Source organism: Corvus brachyrhynchos, unplaced genomic scaffold (assembly GCF_000691975.1).
Source record: "Corvus brachyrhynchos isolate BGI_N302 unplaced genomic scaffold, ASM69197v1 scaffold105, whole genome shotgun sequence".
In the NCBI taxonomy this organism is placed as follows: Eukaryota; Metazoa; Chordata; class Aves; order Passeriformes; family Corvidae; genus Corvus; species Corvus brachyrhynchos.
Window position 1 is genome coordinate 2,121,630 of NW_008238452.1, and position 19,929 is coordinate 2,141,558.

Here is a 19,929-nt window from a genome sequence, read left to right on the forward strand (position 1 = left end):
TATTTTGAGAAATGCACTGCAGCATTTAAACATGAAAAGTATACATTTTATATAGCTTTCCAGTTTCTGCTCTTCTATAGATGAAATCAAAAGTATGCTGGCCTCAAAGCATCAGCATTTCCAGCCTGATCTCTGGATGCCTACTGAGCAGTAGTGAAAGAATTTTGAGGAGAAAAAAGCATGTTTCATACTTGGATTTAATCAAGAGAGGTTGCTGTCCTCCAGGTTTCTGCATCTCCACAAACCAATACAGTACTGATCTCAAGGCCAAATTTTAGATATTCCTTTAATAGGTAATCACAGAGTCAAAAGTTATAGTTGATTATTTTGAGTAGAGGACAGCATGAAAAGCTGATCATGGAAGATAACTTGGGTCTAAGTCATTCCTGAGTGACTCAGTTTGATTTGTATGTAAGAATTTGCTGAAGCAGGTGAGTGATTAATGTAATTGAAAGAGACTGCTTAAAGTCTTCTCAACTGATTCAGGAAATTAGGGACACAAACTTTAAGAGAAGAGCACAATATTAGCATTAGTGACTAAAAATTTCAATGAAGGTATGGGAAATAGTAATTCAAGACCCTACAAGAAGTTGTCGAAGGGATTAATGAGCTTAGAAAAGTGAAATCTCGGGTCCTGGGTCGATTTACTAATGGTATGGTATAAAACTATTGGCTGGTGTATTAAAGACCCAGAAAATTCTTCAAATTCTGTGACCTTCTGCAAGGGAAGGAATTACCAGAAACTAGCCCATTTCATATACGGAGAAGGAAAATGGAATCAGTTGTAAACTACTGTTTAGCCATGTAAGTACAGCATCATCAAGAGGATCAATAGAATAAGTATGAAGAGCCCATGGAACAGAGATTGGCTGGAGTACAATTAAAAATGAATACATGGAAATATTGCTTCACTCTCTGTTAAGGAACTTGCTGTAGCTTAATGAGAAGGCAACCGGCAAAGAATTTAGTAGAAGGTTGCTGTCATGGTGGAGATGGAGGCAAAATGCTGAGCTCAGAGAGGTGAGAGCTGGGCATCTTTCACCCAGGATGATGAGGAAATATCAGGGAAATGAAGTGTCAGGTCCAGATTGACAGAATTTTTCATAAATCTTACAAATTCATGTAACTCAACAGTTACAGCTTCAGTGTCTGCCCTATAGAAAATCAAAACGAATACTCAGCTATTACTCTGCTCTCAACAGTAAGCTCTGCTATACTTTTCCACCTCCCTTCAAATGTTGATTTTGAGCAGAAATGAAGCCCTTCTGCTTCTTCTGGATAGCTTTTAATCTGTTTTTCATGAGGAACACAAGATCTAGAATACTGCATATAAAATAGGTTATTTGGAATGACAGATAATAAACCAGAAAATGTTGGGCTTTGGGAAAGGAAGTACAAGATTAGAGGGAAATTGGTTGTTAGAGCTTTTCCTGCAGTCAGCTTTGGACAATTAAAAAAAAAAAAAAAGCTTGGAGGGACTTAAAACATGAAGGAAGAACAAAACAGGGGAAATGGAAAGTCAGGTTTTCTTTGACTAGAGCTTGACTTGTTTGCTGTGGCAAGCAATGGCTGAAAGCAATAATGAGTTCTTGGTATTGAAGCTTAAAATATTTTTTCCTATAAGAAAAGAAATTATTTTGTCCATAAAAAATTCAAACAAGAAATGAAAAGATTATAATCATCACAGAGAGATTTTTCTGTACAAACCCTTAGGTTTAGGCTAGGCTTTGTGTGCTTAGTTTGAGTCGCGTGAGATTGTCTAGACTGAACTCTGCGACCCAAGTCATAGGACAAGTTGAGGTCTTCAATGCTTGGGGATTATTTAATGTATCTGTAGTCTGATGTTATTGGCATGTCTGCCCTTTCTTGTGATTCATTTCTGTCTTTTGCTGTGTTTGTTTACGTCGCTGACTCCTTTGGGTTTGAATTTTTTTGTTGTTGTTCACCAGGATATTTTTCAGTGTATTGGGTGGAGAAGGTTGCTGGGGATTACCTCCCAAGATATGAATGGACTGCCAAAAAATGTAGGTACTTCAGGGACATAGTCATGGTTAGAATGTCCCTTTTCCCAAACAGACAGTTCAGTCCTGACCTTGCAGTGTAAACAGCCAGAAGAACTGTAATCTGTTATTTTGGAAAAAGCTCTGTGCTACAAACATTTATCCTCAATAATAAACTCTCCCAGAGATGAAATAGTAGCATAAACACATAAGGTATATTGACATCAGGCTTCTGAAATTCCCACCAACAAAATACTTTAATACAAGTAAATGTCTAATATTCTTAACATAATAGTTTTCTTCTGTCTATTACTTGTGACTCAAGACTGCCAGCATAGCTGCTTACAAATAATTCTAGTAGAAATCTCAGTGGTTTGTTTGTTTTTTTTTTTTGGTTGGGTTTTTTTTTTGTTTTTTTTTGTTTTGTTTTGTTTTTTTTCTGCAATGGGGGACGCTTGCTATATTTTATCTATGAAGCTGTACTGATGCAAGGTGAGAATAACTCTGCTGATCTCAGTGGGGTGTTTGATAGAAGAAAGATGGCTAAATGGTTGTTCACAGATAGAAAATGTTAGAAATACCTGTTAGGTCTGAATATTTCAAACAACATACGTTGCCTTCTCTGGTTCAAAAGCCTGGGAATTGCTACAGAACTAGAATAATGGTTTCAAAGAAAGCTTTTGAGGCAGAGAAAATAAACCAATCAAAGGAGAACAACCTTTATACAAACAGTCTAAACAGATCAAAATCAACCTGAAAAACATCTCCTGAGCTGCCTGCTAAATTCCCTGTACTTCACCAGTGGGATCTCTAGAACTGCAATAATGGGAAGAGGAACATCGGCATGAGTTACTTTGCCTCGGGCAGACCTACTTAATTTAACCCTGTCTTCCTCTGCTCCCAGTTTCAGACATTCTGCCCCATGGGTGCCCTGACATCTTGCATTCTATACCCACATGACAAAACATAACTGCAGATTTTTAAAATATGAAAAATGTGGGTGGTGGAGAAAAACAGAATGGTATTTCAGAACACAGGTATTCTTCCGGATGTTTAAAGTGTGTTGCTCATAAACATTTGTTCCAAAAGGAGTAATTTATCTTCATCAGCTTTTCCATAGGAAAAGATGGAGAGCAGGACTAAAAATTGCTGTGTCTGGGTATTTGCTTGAGGTATTTTGAGCAAAGAGAATAATAGTAAAACTTCCTGTAGCCCTGTTTGGAGTGTGACTCTTTTTTATTTTGATCTAGGCTTTTTTCATCTGTCTCCATTGACTTTGGTCTGAGTTGTATCTTTGCATGCCTTCAGTCTTTGCTGTGAACTGACCTCATCTGGCAGTTATTTAATTTTGCTTGTTTTTTACTTCCTTTAGTGTGTGTGTGTTTCATATTCCTTTGTTTGTGAGAGTGGTGATAGTACTTATGTTGCCTTTCCTAGGTAGCTTTGTAAAGCAAATCCAGGCACGGTAAATTGAAGAAGCTCTCTTTTGTAAAGTGAATTTCAATTGGTGGTCTTTGCCATCTGCTTTTTCTTAAAAAGACTCTTCCCCCCCAGTGCTCAGAATCAACAATTGCACTAAACCAAATTACTCTGCAAAAATGTGCAGAATTTTGCTTGTGTAACCGTTAAATGAGTAGCCTCTTTTGCATTTGCTTGACTTCAGAAGCATATAGAATCACAGAATCATAGAATATGCTCAGTGGGAAGGGACCCATCATCATCACTGAGGCCAATTCCTGGTCCTGCAGAGGACATCCCAAGCGTCACACCATGTCCCTGAGAGCGTTGTCCAAATGTTCCTTGAACTCTGTCAGGCTTGGTGCTGTGACCACTTCCCTGGGGAGCCTGTGCCAGTGCCCAACCACCCTGTGTATATATGTGTCAGCATTTAGAGATTCAGGGACAAAATATTTAAACGCTAGATGTGATGGCTCAGAATCTTGGGGTGGAAAAAGTTAGAGTAGTGCTGTGGCGGCCAGAGCAAATAAAACCACTTAGAATTATGATTCTCAAGTATGTTTGCAATTTTGTGCTTAGGAGTAAATTTTTTAGGTGTTGTCAATTAGCTCAATTGAGCAGGCTGGATATATCAATTCAGTAAAGAGTAAGAGTTGGAGATAAATGCAGTGTTTAGCTGTTAACTCCCAGCAGAAGTCTTCTGAAATAGTTTCTTGGTATGTTAGAGCTGCGGATAGTTCACTCACTTGTATTTGGTCACACTGGTGTATTTTTACCATACATTTGCAGTATGTTTTAGCTGAAAGGGCAGAATTTCGAATGTAGGAAATTGATGGTTCAGAGACCTTTCTGTCACTGGTGTCTCTGAGAAGAAAGCATCTCAGTCAAGTGTTAAAATGTGGTTTAATACACATCTTGCTCTGCAAGTCACTGTCTTCTAATGTGACTGATGGTTTTGTGTATTTCCTGGATTTATATTGCTCTCCAAGCAAGGGAAGGGGGGTGTTGTCTCACCAGGGGGAAACCAGGCTTATGGTTTAACTTCCACTTTTGCTCTATACTTTGTTGGTGTAAATTTATTAAAGGAGCAGCACATATTGAAATCTTGGGTAGTTTTGGAATCTAATTCCCTCTTAAAACTCTTACCCTCTGTGTCTTTGGTGCCCTTGCTTTTTCATCTGTAATGGAGACATCACAAGGATGCTTACAGTATAACTGACTCCAGTTTGAATGAAGCCCTGAGACACTGAAATGGCAGTGGTGCTGCTTGCCTCTGAGAAATGCTGCCAGAAAGCCCAGCTTTCACTAGGCTGCATGTGGAAAACAGCCAAGGAAGAAAATGTTGCTAAGTGAATATAATGCTATATATATATATATATATATATATACACACACACACACTATATTTTGGCATGAAAATGGACAAGGAGAAAGAAGCTGAAGCCAAGGGGCAATATCAAAGGAGGAAAGACATTATACTGTGACTAAGAGAGACAGTGGTTCAAACCCCCAGGACCCGCTGCCCACCTCCCCCCTACCACAGCTTAGCAGAGAGGGGATTTCAAGTAGCCAGAAAGATGAAAAGCAAAATACCAGCTTTGTGCAACAGGAAGATAGACCTGGGCAATTATTTTCTGGCTGCACAGCTCTTTAAGCTACAAAGCAATGTTGGGATTGGGCTGCTCTTTGACGCGAGGCTGAAAGCTGTTCAGCTGCTGATAGTCTGGGGGTAGGGCTGAGGGGTACAATATCCCAGCAGAGGTGGATTATGTCAGTCCCTGCCGAGTTAGCAGCTACACCTTCTCTAGAGGGCTTGGGCACAGCTTTCTGAATTCTGCAACAAGACAGGTCTCCTTTTCTTTCTCAGTCAAGACCCTTAAAATAGGCATAGCGAAGTTTTATGTTCAGTCAGGGGCAAGGAACTAGCATGCCAAAACCACTCTGAGCAAAGGATGATAGAAAAGAATTGTTGCTATTTCTTACCTCTCTAAGCCTTAGGAAAGACAGGATGTTGTTAAACATCAGAGGGAACCAGAACAGACAAAGCTCCCTAACGATAGCTATTAATATGCTGCACTGAAGTACCCTGTTCTATGTGAATTGCTTTGCCATTGACATGGGATCTGGGAATAACGCTGGGATATCATCCTGAAAAGCACCATTGGAAAGCTCCATGACAGCAAAAGTTGTCTGTAGGAAAGAAGATGGGGGGGGGGAATTGTCAAAGAAATACAAAAGATCAGTCAGTGAGAAAATATATAGCTCCTATGCAGTGTTCTCCTCTTAATTCATGATTTTTTGGTGCTGGAGAGTGGATCTGTGGTAGTTCAAGGCTGCTTTTCAGTAATATTAATGGGGGTTATATAATTTAAAATGCATTCCTGAATTCTGTAGATTTAATGGTTTCTAGGAACTGGGGCTGTAAGCCTGTTCCCGTGCTCACATGGAGAATGCCAAATTTAAATTTCAGTAGTTAAATGTGTGGTATCTGAGTGAGAGAATTCCTGAAAATATGCACAGTTGTTGCATCTGTGGACAGTCACTGATTTTTAAATTTTTTTTTTATGGTCTTCTTACAGCAGCTTTCATTAGCTATAGGCAGAACAATTTACTGTCAATGGAGGTGGACTTAATTATGCATATACTTGTTTTATGTAGGTCTGGGCTCTTTTCTATTGGAAACTTGAGAGAATACTGTTATTGAAAGATAACTTTAGGCTTCATTGACAGAATTTCTGTGGTGCTGTCCCACATCACCTATCAGACAGAGGCACAATAACATTTTTGGTGAATGCTGCATGCATGTGTCCTTTCCTTTAACTGAGCTATATCTGGCTCCAGATATAGTGCCCTTTGCTTGTGCACTGAAACCTTTCCCCTGGAAGAATCCCAGGGCTACTTTATCTATGATTTTTTGGGGTGCCAGACTTTTTCCTCTTGTAGGAGATTATGGCACTTGAAATGGGGACCTGTCTGTCTCCTACTTATAAAACAAAGGAGTAGGGAATGGGTCTCTGCTTGGAGATGGCTTTGCCATGATTCCCATCCCATGTCTTTAGCTTTCCATCTTCTCTTTTCTGAGTGAGGCATCTGAGATTAAGAAGTCATTTCTGGTTTTTTCCACATTAGCTTTGCATCAAGATACCATCCTTGTTTTTTATTTAAATTCTCAAGGTGTCAAAGCACGAGTATTCTTCTCGATGTTTTACTTTGAAAGTCTATATAAACATGTCTACAGAATTGCATCTTAACTTGCTGACATTAATGAAGTTTTAGGATACATTTTTAGGGGGGCAAAAAAGCCCCTTTCCTCTTATGATTTGTCAAAATTTGCTTTTGTTTTGCCCAAAGTTGCTTAATTTTAATGATCTCTGCTTTTAAAGGAAAATATGCAGCCACAGTTTGCTTTTGTTGTTGGAAGACGGAACCACAGAACACGGACCTCTGTAAATAGGACAAAATTCTTCCAGAACCACAGAGAACCTCCAATCAGATCAGACAAACTTTTCCTTTCACCCTTCCATCAGTTTGGCTTGTCACTTATGCCTCATCCCTGTTATTGTGTGCATCTCATGTCTGAACTAAAGAAAAAATCCCATTTGGTTCCAGAGTTCTGTGACCCTAATTACAGACTGGTTCTCTTGACTGACAACTGGCAGAGTCAATTGATTACATTCGTACCTACCACAGTTCCATCAAGTCTGAGGCAATAACCAAGAATAAAAATAGGATAATTGTTACCATTGGGAATGAGAGGGGAAAAGCAAAAGAGCATTTGGCTGACTTTTCATGATTACCATGGTATTTTCCAAGTGAAACTTCTTTGAAAACGATGTATAGAAGAAATATAGCAGGATGAACATAGGATATTGGCATGAACCTGTTCTAGGTGTTTCACAGAAGAGAACTAGATTGCCTGCCAATTCACCTGGTTTTCTGGTACATCATTTTCTCTGCTATTTGGCCCTGCACCATTGCTCCTCCATCCCACACTTTGCACATTCCTGCCCTGCAGCTGGAAGGAAGGCTGTACTACTTCCTTCTCCCATAAAAGCATTCCCCCCAGAACTTTAGAAAATGATGGCTTTTTCTCTCATCTCAAATTTGAACAATGTGAAATCCAGACTGTTTAATCTTAATTTTTACCTATATGCAAGAGCAATGTATAATGCACATGGAGAAAAACAGATATATGATATCTGGCACTCTCTGAGTTGCTTTTTCATGTATTTTCCATAATGGCACTGTAACAAATAACCTAAGAGACTTTAAAAGGTTCTTTTTTTTTTTTTTCCTTACAAGGAGTTTGTAGGTGTAGTTGTGGAAAGTACTGGGGCAGCATTTTTAATAATGTTCTCATCCAGCCCCAGAAAAGATGTCAGAGGTAGGTGCTGTCACACAAGCTCCCATGTATGCTCCTAATAACAATATTAGGTCTGAAGGGATTACCTGGTGGCTCCTGGATCCCTCCACCACGCAATCCAGTTCCCTGCTGGAAGGTTACTGGAAGGCTGTCTGCCTGTGTATTCCTGTAGCTGTGCAGCATCTAGGTTCCTGATCCTGATGACTCTCACCTCTTCCCTTTTACTTGTGGTTTAAATACTTTCCAGGCATCTTGGCTGAAGCACTAAATGTGATGAAAAGAAAAATGTGAGCCTTCATATATAAGCCACCTCTGCTTCTCTCAAGCTTGGTAAGGGGCTGCCTTCCAGCAGGCTGAGGGGACATAACTATTAAGTCCTTCTGTGTGTGGAACAGAATTTTAAACATGACATGGGATCTTTGGAGGAAAAGGAGAGTCTCCTCCTGCGGTAGGAGCTTGTGTATGGAGGGGGGTGCGAGAGCCATCAAGCCACTGTGGCTGAGACACCCCTGAGCCATGCTACACATCATGGACAGGGCTGGCACCCTTCATTCATCTGTCACTGCAGAAAATGTCCTAAGGGTGAGGAACTTAAATGCCACCTCCCATGCTCATAAGCTATGGAGAAAAAAGCAAAAGGGGCTGGAAATCTTCCTGTCTCAGCAGCACCTGTGTGTGGGCTGTGTGGTGTTTCTGCACACCCTACAACTCAACACTGCCTGAGCCCTGCAGGTGCGGGGTTGGGAAGGACAGAGAGGGGGGGATGCTAGACATTCCCAAAGTGGCTTTTGGATCCACCAGGAACAGCACATCAAATGTCTGGGCTGTTGGGTCTATCAGATATAGCCTCTGAGTAGTGCCTGGATGATGAACTGGAACAATGAGATAACAGAGAATGAAATGGACCGTGGAAAATATAACTAGAAAGTACTGGCTTGGTCACCTAATTCATCAGCCTTTCAAAGCAGGATTGTTCTCAAATGTATTTTCTGGTGCGTTGTCCAGTTTTGTTTTAAAGAAGCCCATTAAAAAGTTTAAACTCAATATTGTACTTTAGCTTGGAGTGAATGTATGCTGCATGATCTCTGTGACACTGCTGCATAATTTAGAATTCTTGCCATGCTATTAATAAATCTAGACAAAGACCAGATGCAAGCAAGCTGTAGCTGAACTCAAGAATCTGCAAAAGCTGGGCTAACCTCTTTAACAGCAGAACATATGGCTGTTACATTAACAGCCACCTTTTTTTTTGCTAAAGTGAAGCATTTTATTGAAAGCATGAGGGGAAAAAAAGCTAAGAACAGAAATAAAGCATGACCTTTGATATGAAGTCATCTTCTTTGACAGTTTCACCATTTAGTATAGATTGATGGGTCTATACATCCAACCTCCTGTTACAATTTTATAGCCTACACTTCTGTTTTACTTGGTGTCTCCTTTTCCATTCTTTTCTATGTTTAAGTAATAGAAAAATTTTAGGGAAAGCGTATATAAACCTTACATGGTTATATATTTGAAGTGTAACAAGCACAAGGTCTTTACAAATGGCAACCATCTGATTAAACCAAAAATGTTGTGTCACAGGGTAATTATTTGTACTTTTTGAAAAAAGCTGTTTGAGAAACTTCTAGTGATGGTCTGTAAACTTCCTTGTTTCACATTGGAAAAGTGATCCAACTGTTTCTTGGTGGAAACTGGTAATGCATTATAACCTATAGCAAGGCAAGCTGTGGAAATTTCTTTATGGCAGTACAGAAGGACACAATTAATGAGTATTTCATTTGCATGAATGAACAAACATAATGCAAGCACATGTGAAATGTGCATCTTTTCTGAGAGGCTCCTGAGAACAGCCAATTACCAGTCCTCTCTGATGCTTCTTGACTAATTGTCCTTCTCCACAAGAGTGCTTGTGACAAATCTCTGGAGGGAAGACACAGAAGAATATTTTTCTAATTTTTTTTCAGAATATTCTGATATAACTCTTTGTTTTCAGTACACATATAGGTTTGTATTCCATAGGTAGCCCCATTTCTTTTGGGCTCAGCTCATGAACTTCAGGTCATCCTTTTTTTTTAATACAAAAGGAAGAGATTGGCATAGATTTACAACAAACAACAAAACCATAATTGTGGGTGTTGGCTTCCTTTGGAGAAAAACTTGGGACAGTATAAGTTTTCCAGTCAATCAGCATAGTTATTTTGTGTTTGATGCAAAATTGCATCAAATTGACATGTCTTATTAGTTTTGACTAAATTATATTTACTTAGATTTCTTTCAAAAGTTGTTGCTTGAAAGCTTATTGAAATCCTTGTTAGCAATATTGTGGAATGTTTATATTGCTCTTACTCAGAGTTTGAAAAATGCAACAACCTATTTTCTGGTTAGTTTAATAAATAGTAATTCCTGGGTTATAATTTGTGCTAAAACATAGTCCTAGGCAGTGCTTTTATCATCTGACGCCAAAATCTGTGTTTTTTTGATGTGAAAAGAATACACTAATAATGGAATTGAGACCTTAACATAACATCGAAATACTTTCATTGCAACTAAATTCTTGAAGTAAAATAGTTAAGGTATTTTCATTTCAAAAATCAAATTTCCTTTCATCCAAAGGAAAATGGAATAAAATTTTCTTTCATCTTGTTTTCCATTCTATATTATTTTAATATTTTTATTTTTGCATGCATAGCACATACTATTAATAAGTCATGATTGATCTCAAGTGTATATAAAATTGAAGGTAATGAGGGGAATTTACTTTGCTAGCTGGGATTGTGTGTGTAGATAGTATGGGAGAAATTTTGTTTTTAAAGGGAAATTTTGTCATTTTTACATTGAACATGAGAGAAACCAAGCTACTAAGTAAATTGGTTTGTTCAAGAAGGGTTAGGCTCTCTAGAAAGGAGAGTTCCAGTGTAAGTATGCCTTTTTCCTCTTCCTGTTCATTCCCTGTCAGTCAGGGGACTGTCATGAGGAAAGCAACTTTGTTTCTGCTGTCCAGTGAATCTCATCTTTTTCATTATGCTACTTGATTGCTAAAATCCAGGTGCTCTTTATTTATGTCCATTCATAGATTTTTATGTCATTCTGGTTTTGTTTCTTAAGGTCCCACTCAGACAAAGTCTTATGCACCTGCTGCAGCTACGTCTGAGTGCCTTTCAAACTAAGTTCCTAAATGAAAGCATCTGTGCAGCAAGGAACTTCTCTCAGCTTCCCGCAAAACGTGCTTGATAAGTCATTTGTCATGTGGCCTGTTCTAAAGAGTTTGTGTTGGAATAATCAAATTGCTTTTTAGAACCTCAGAGCCGTTTCTTCAATTAATCTTGTCAATGGTATTTGAAAGAAACTTAATATATTAATTTGGTTTTTCTTTTCATTGCTTAATGAGTTGACATATTGCCTTAAGCAGAATGAACACAGTAAAAAACTACAGTGACATTATTTCAGAAGTAGTAGGAGAAAGCTTATCAAGATCAGTTACTGTACTGATTATGAAAATCCAGGGTTGGATCACCCTTTGGTATCCAGTGTACGAGAAGAGATAACAGCTCAGTTACAGCTATATGACATGAATTAAAAGGCTCTCTTTGCTCAGCAACGTGGTTTTACTCTAGTCTACCACAACCCACTCAACAAATAACTTCACACAGAGGAAGCCAAGTCAAGAGAAGGGCAGTGTCAGCATCTGTATGTTATCACCTGGCTTGCTAATTGTAGGTAAGCACTGTGTGGTACCTTTGCCCAGTGTGTCACCTGAGAGGTAATTTACAGGCTCACATATCTGACGCCTTGGAAAATGATTTTTCCCATCTCAACTGGATTAAAGGAGAGGGAAGGGGGTAGCATACAGCACCAAAACACCTGGGAGTCCAACATCTGATCAAAGCTCTGCTGTGAGCACCTAAAGTTAATTTCTCTTGGCTGCAAGTGCAGAAAGTTAAGCACGTTTAATGGTATTTTTCAAGCCTTTTCCATTCCCTCCTGCTGTCATCTTTAAATCTGGTAATTCATTCATAACTGTTGAGGCAACATTATTCATTGGAGCAGTTTTTTTGGAGAAGGCTTTTTTTGGTGGTATTTCCTTCTTGTTGACATTTCCGAGCACTGAGTGTGGTGTTCATGGTGCTGGAGCCTGTGGACAGCTCATGCCTGGGTTGGGGACCACACCAGCAGCACCTGGCTCTTGGAAGTTCCTGGCTTCCTGGGTGTTTTGTAATTCATGGGAGTCCAAAAAAATGAGCATATCTGAGCTCTGTGGAAAGGAAAATACCATGTTCTGTGCTGTAGTGGCTTGTGCAAAGTATGAATGAGGGAAATGATTTACCACCTGAATGCTTGGGCCAGGAGCTGAACTTTGATGATTCTCATGATCCTTTCAACTCAGAATAGCCTGTGATGCTGTAATTTTATGGCATTGAAGCAACACAGGAGTAATGTAACTGGATAGATGCTTTCTAAGACTTAAACACAAGACTGCTAGTGCATGTCAATTACCAAAGTGTAAGTACAGGGATTTAAAATGAATTGGCTGGAACTTGCCAAGTTTCAATAATAATCACACAGTTTAGTATTAAGTTAATTGGAAATTGGAATATAAAATCTGATAGTTGGTGGCTTCCAAACTGGAACTCTTCCGTAATTTAGCTAGACTTAAATTTGCTGTCCTGTTTTCTGTTTTAGTGTATGAACACTTTCTAAGAACCTTTTTTTGAGGCCATAGTGTCTACTCTTTTTCATGCTGAAGTCCTCTAAACATCTTTGAGTCTCTTCACTTGCTTTATTCCCACTTAGGTCTAAACTCCCAATTTTCTGGTTTACACCTAAAGTAGGGGAAGAGCAGTTACTGTGTGGGAGTGGGTGCAGCAGAGAGATTTACGATTGTTGCCGGTATTTACCTACCCCTTAGGAAATCCTGTCAATTACTGGAACTCATCTATTGTAAGGAGAATTCCCCTCTGTCTCTCAATATTCTACTCACAAACATCCTCTTCTGTTGAACCCTGCATTTTGTAACAGGGGATTTAATCTCCCGTTCTTCAGCACCTTGTCCATCACTTTGCTGCTCTTCCAGGTCTGCAAACCATGCCTCATGCTCCAAGGACACAACTCTTGGTACCTGGCCAAGTGTTTAGATTAAGCTGGACTGCTGAAGTGATGACATGAGATTTCCAGAGTAGCCAGGATATTTATCCAGGGAGTCTGTGGTCTGTCCCAAAGCAGTTCTCCTTGGTTTGGAGTGGCTACCTGACATCTCACAATGGATCACAATGCTTCAAGTAGGAGTTTGGGAAAGGGATCTTGGACCTCTTGAGAAGTGAGGGAGCAACTGAGCAACAGGCCTGCAGCAGCAACAGCATCTTTGGCAGAATACTTGAATAGAGTGGGTGGCTGGTAGGAGTGGCACAGAGGTTTTATGTCTGTCTTTCATCTAGATATTACACTTTTATGGATTGCTGGTTAGCACATTTTGAAAGCAGAACAGCTCTTATTTTTATGACCTGGTAGGACATAAGGACAGCAGGCGTATATTAATGTTGAATTATAGATTCTGTTTTCTTTTTTTTTATTAGAAAAATACATTTTTATTAAATTTCCTGTAAAATTCCCTAATTAAAAAAAAAGGATTTTATGAGATCCTACAAGTGCCTCAGATAACTTGCTCAGCCAGATTTTTTCTGAATGTGCCTCATGCTAAAGTATTCTTACTTGAGCATACTCAAGTATTCTAATTTGCACAGTTTATGCACATCATTGCCTTAGAACATAGATTAATAAATGTAAGGATCTTTCTCATCTTGGCTGTCGGCGTGGCAGATGAGATTTTTGTGTTTTCATCTGCTTTCCTCAGTGTACTCAACCTTCACTATGATTGCTGTTCAATACATGTTTTAATTTGCTGTAAACAATAATTAAAAATACCCAATTCCCCTGTTTTATTTTTGCTATATGAATAGTAATGCCAAGAGAAGGTAATTTCTTCTGTCTGCTTCCTTGGCCTCTTTGTCATGGTTTATCATGTTTTTAACCAGGCACAGTATCAGTAATGAGCTTTTAGGGCAGCAGAGTAAGGACATTTGGAATGGAATGGGTGACCTGTAATCTTATGGAGTGGAGAAGGATGATTCTAGGTGAGACAGCAGACATTTCTCACTGAAGGTGCAAGGCTAGCTGCTTTCAGCACTATATTGGCTATTCCACAGAGAAATTTATTCATGCATGGAAGTTGTGCTGGTTTTGGACAGAGGTGAGGATTTCAGGACTCTGGTTTTATAGTATCTCAAAATCTGTAAAAATCTTTTCATTCACTAGTCTGTCATGCAGTAATTCACTAATTTCTGCATGGCAACCCTCCCAAAGTTAAAAAGACCATCTTGTCTTTCATAAATGAGAGCTTTCCTGACAGTGATAATTTTTTTTTTTTAAGTGGGGAAAAATAGACAATTCTAATATAAAATGTTTTAGAGATTGAACTTCTGAGGTTGTAGTGAATGACTGGAGGCCATTGTTTGTCTAAGGATACTTTCCAGACACTTTTAGAATGAAATGTGATACTGGAAGTTTGAAAGTAGTTTTATTTGTGCTCCTGCTTGCTGCCCTTGCTGTGGGTCTCCAATGAATTTTGTTAGTGAAGGTAAACATTCTGTCAGTCTTGGATCCTGAGCAGCACTGATGAGCTGGTGTAGGAGTTGGGCTTCCTGAACAATCTGGATCCATAGGCAGTTGCCTGTGCTTAAAGACAGCGCTGCTGTCCAGAACCTTGCCTGATTTTCATACCTGGTTGTGTAAGCCATGTATGCTTTAAAGCAGTTGCAAATGGAGTCAATTAACTTTGCTGAGATTTGGTCAGAGTGCTGAGAGGTCGCCTCTGTGACCTGCTACGAGGCGTTCTTCATCTGAGCTGCTGGCAAAGAGTCTGTGCTTACTCACACCATGAGGATTTCATTGATTTCAGTCCTCGTCTGTGTGGAACAACCTTGAGATGGAAATCAAAATTTGAACTATCGCGGAAGGTGATCACAAGTATGTTGAACTTTCCAGGACGTTGCAGCCATCTGTTTTCTTGCTAACATAATTCAAAGTGCTGGTTATGCTGTGTGAAGTAGAACAAAGATAATTTGTAATGAATGTTCAACCAATTCACTGTATTTTGTGGCTTTTGTACAAAAGCCAAAGTCTCTTGCATACCTTCATATTTTGCAAATATCTGTGAAATTCCTTCAGCAAACAAGTTCTCAATTGTGTCTGTGGACTCTTCTGCAAGTAGGGAATTTTTGCATTCATTCTGTGCTTCTGTTAACCCCATTTTAAGCTGTATTTTGTTATATTTTTTTTAAATATAGCATGTCATGACATTGACAGACTGGTAAGGGCCAATCCTCTGTTTGACACCATATCAGCTCAGGGCAGAGCTAACCGAGAAAGTGGTTAAAATGCCAATGATTTTTCTACCTGAAGACTGCCAGCATTGTAGTAGCCCTGGAATTGAGCTACAGCAGTAGGGAGCATTGGAAAATTGTTCTTTGTTCACTGCAGTTTTTATTTCTTGACTGGATAAGCTGCGCTGCTAAGTGGAGCAGTGTCATTGCAATTACACATGCAATTTGATAGTCAAAGCTACAGGTAATTAAATGTTGTTTTAGTGAATTTAGAATAGCAGCACAGTAATAAGTCTCTTTGTGGAGAATAAATATGAAGAAATGGCCATTCTAATGAAAGTCTGTTTTGCACTCAACTATTTTCAATGTATGCTTTGCCCAGTGTTCACTCACATTATCTGTTTGATTCTTTTATGGTATAGATTTCATCATGGGAGTTACAGCCTCACTGTAAATTCATTTGAATGACCTTTGGATGGCCACCAGAAGTTGTTGTGGATCTTAGTGCTCGTGTTGGAGTGAAGGTGTAGTGGTACAACCTTTGGGAGATCCTTTATTAAGGAGAAACATAGAATTATGAAATCTGCATTCACTTAAGCCAGCAACTGTTCTTGTCCTTAAGCATGTGACTGCCTTGAGGCTTTGTCTGAGAACGTGAGCCTAGTTCTGCTTAAAATAATAGGAAGAGTAGTAGGTAGAAGAATGGGACAGACTATATTTGGAATCTGTGGTTGCTTATACATAAATCTGTAATATGTTCATATATATCAGACCCCATTAGGACATATTCACAGAACCACAGGATGGTTTGGGTTGGAAGGGACCTTAAAGACCATCAAGTTCCAACCCCCTGCCATGGACAGGGACCCCTTCCACTATCCCAGGTTGAATTCTTACTGAGGTTTTCTTTAAAATATATTTTGTACTTGGTGCAAACAGCTGAGAACTGGGGACTAACTAAGGACAAGCAGGTAAATGGAAGGCTGGGAAGTCAGAACATGATTTTCAGTTTCTCATTTGAACTTGCACCATATTAGTTACAAGTCCTAGTTCTGGAACAGTTTTCCCCAGGAGAGTGAAGGTATGTAATAGACCAGAGAGCAGCCTTTGCTTGTAAAGGTGCTGTGATGAAAGATGTGGAGCATTTCAAGGGGAAAGAGAAACCCACCATAGGGTGGGGGAAATGTTACAGGGGTTTTTTTTCCAATCTATTGAAAACATCAGGGTTTTTTTCTTTTCTTTTGTAAAAGTTCTGTCAGCAGTTGGAATTTTTATACATTGTGCTAATCCTACCTTTATATAAAAGTCATAAATCTTATAAATTAATGCATCAGGCAGTTACCAGAACTCTTCAGTCTGTTTCTTTTTATGGAGTGATCTGACACGTTTTGCAAACAGCAGACCTAGGTGCTCTGCATGAGTTCCAAGCTGGATTTGTAGTGATCAGCTCATAGGAATGGACTCTGGCCCTACTTCCAGTCGGGTGAGAAAATGTGGTTTAAGTTAAATGCAGTAATACTGGAAAAAAGATATGAATTACTGACCTTTTGACATTGGGTTTTAAAGTTTAGTATAATGGTACAGGGGCCTATGAATGTTTTTATTGGTACTTCCATTAGTTCCCTAATAATCTTGACATTTCCAGCTAGATTACATTTTCTGGGGTGTAGAAGACTCTTTTTTCCATCTCCCTGTTCTTCAAGCATGCAGATACATTTCAGGGCTAATTAGCAGAATTAGTTTTGTTGCTTACATTGCTTATGAAATTTGAGGGATATGATTCTGGACTTTCAGCTGCCCTCTGAAAGTACATGTGCAACTGTTTACAAACATGAGCCACAACTGCTTTGTTTACTCTGTGAAGAAAATAGTGCAACTGCCAATAATTGAAATCTGTTATAGAGGGAAAACAATTTTGCATTTAATACCAAAAAGGCAATTTTTGATACTGTAGGGCAATAAAAATAGTCTACTCAGGGTCTGTCCCAAAAGAAGCAGCATTTATGGGCAGTACAGAGTAACCAATATACATTACAGAACTGATTTTTATAAAGGTGTTTTCATTAGGGTATCTTATCTTTGATATTTTTTTGAAATAGGCTTTCGTTTTACATATTTCTGATAACTCCTGCTGACATCCAGCAAGTTCCAAAGTCCTGGAATTCTCTTGAGGTTTTCTGGTACAAGGACCAAAAAATAATTGTTAAATGCTTCCAGTGCTCCAGCCCTGAAGCAACATTCTGCAACCAGATGATACATATAAACTCTCTTCCCATAAGAGAGCAGTCTAGTGCTGAAGGAAAAAAATATAGCTATGTTTTTAATATCAGATGTTCTTAACCCAAGCATCTGGTTTGAAATGTTCCTAATTCTGAAAATGTCATGTTAAAGAAAGTGCAAAGTACTTCAAAATAATTAGGAACGAATAAGGCAATTTGGAGGAATGGCAAACCACTGGGTTTTTTTTGAACACAAGTAATGCCCGGGTAAGAGCTCTGGAAGTGTTAAGGGAGTCTTCCCTGCTGCTACCAGGGGTACCTGCAGCATCAGTCATGGGGTTTCTAACCTAAGAAGCCAAAATCTTGAACCATTTCACAGATGTCTATTTTCTTGCCTCTAGGTAGCCAGCTTGGGCCTGGGTTGCTGAGAGGAAGAGAATGGAAATTGCGTAACACCAGCAAATGTTTCTGAGTGGTGCCCTAAGAGTTACTTCTGTATTTGTCAGTGTCTGCTACAATTTTAGGAAGCATGCCTTCACTGGAATAAATCAACAAATAACAACATGGTGTAGGTGTGATGTCTCCCTTAATTAACTGCTTCACACACCTCATGGTTTGATCTGTGACAGCAAGTAAAGGGACATAAGTTTGCACTGATAACAACTAAATTTGCAATTTTGCTGAGAATTTGAAGTTTGGCCATGTCACTAGCACAGGGCTTTACAGCAAAAAGCCTTTCTGACCTCCTCCTAAATGGCAATAGAGCTATGAAAATAAGCACCAGTGGATCTAAGCTTTTCAGTGCAGGACACTGAGTGGGTGTAATTTGATGTGTCTGGCAGTAGTGAAACATATTGTCACTCAGCTATTAAAGGAAAAATTTGTATTTTTAGTGGAAAATGTGCAAATTTTTGCATTTAAAAAAAAATTAAACATGCAATAGCCCAGAGTAAAACTGAATTTTCTTTTAATACTTTTAAAAGAAAATTATTTTACTCTTACTGTAGTATCCTTTCTGTTGTTTGCTGTGATGGGCTGCTTCAGCTTCTGCCACTTCAACTGGCACATGTTTCTGCCAGCAAAAAAGAAGGAAGAAGGCAGTTTCATTCACTGGAAGTTTCCTAGTTTGTACTAGGAGAGAGTTTAGTTCTACTTGACCACAGAGCTTATTTCTCAAACAATATTTTCTTTTTTCTAGACGATTCTCTGTAGTGGCTCTTTGAGAAAAGCCAGGTGAGTAATGCCAGGAATGGCTCTCAGTCCCCATACATGCACATTTTTCTCCTTCCAAGGGGTAAATACTGATCAGTTGGATACTTCCTTGTGGTTCTTGAACCCTAAATTTAAGTGAATTGTGGTATTCCAAACAGGTGATTTATTTTAGGATCAATCTTCTTGCAGAGCATTCTTGTTTATGAACTCAGTGGGGAAAAACTATTTTAATTAATTACTTTCCTTTTAAAGATAGAGTGCAGGATGAGCCACTTCCTTTGGCAGCCTCCTGAGAGATTGCTGATTGCAGATAAATATTCTCTCTCTTTCTTGATAGTGTTTTACCTTTACCTCTTTTGAGGTTTTTTTCCTTCCCTCTTTTCCTCTGAACTTCCCTTGGGCTTAGCCATGTTGTTGGTGTGACTATGCTGTGTCTGCTTATATAGTAATTTTCTCACAATGAATTTTTTAAATTCTTGATAAAGTTAAGGATGGAGGTCAAAGACAAAAAGATCTTACTAGTGTTGCAGAAGCCAATTCTTCGGCAAAGATGAAAAAATCCATCTGGGAGTCACCATTTTGTCCTGGCACAAAAGTTACTGTGGAATTTTGTAGTTATCTTTTCTCTGTGTACTTTTTCTGGTCTCTTGATACAAATACACAAATCCTTGGTGGGCTGCTAATGCACCTAGGTAGCGCCAGGCACATGCTGTCTCCTGGCCCAACATCCAGATGGGAGCTTGGGGCAGTTGCTGGATGCATTCCAGGGGGCACACTGGGGTGAGAAAGGGGGAAAGAGGAGTTCCTGCAGCAGGTAGGCACAGAGCGCACCAATCTATGCACCTGCTCTTTGCGTGGAGTTTCTTCAGTCATCTTGATGTGTTTCTGCCCAGCTGGACGCCTCTGTCTCTTCCTTTCCAGTATGTTGGTATTGTTTTTATTCACCTGCCTGTGCTGCTCCCACACAGAGAGTGTGGTCTCTGAGGAGGAGCCCAGCTGTGGGGTGTGTGCACGGGATGGGATCTCGTGGCGCAGGGGTTCCCAACTGCAGTCTCCAGAAGGCTGCTTGTAAGTTGCTGCCTCTCTCTGTCTGTTTGCAGCTGCTAAATTGCATTAAAGACTTCTAAAACCAGACTGAATGTTTCTCCATGTAGCTTCCAAGCCAGGAATTGCTGTAATTGCCACTTGTCATGTGGAATGTAAGTATGTGTGTGAAAATGCACAAGTGTCTGTGACTGACTGGGAACTGTGGTGAAGCAGGGTCTCCAGGAGAAGATCCACTTTCCTTATCTCCTGCT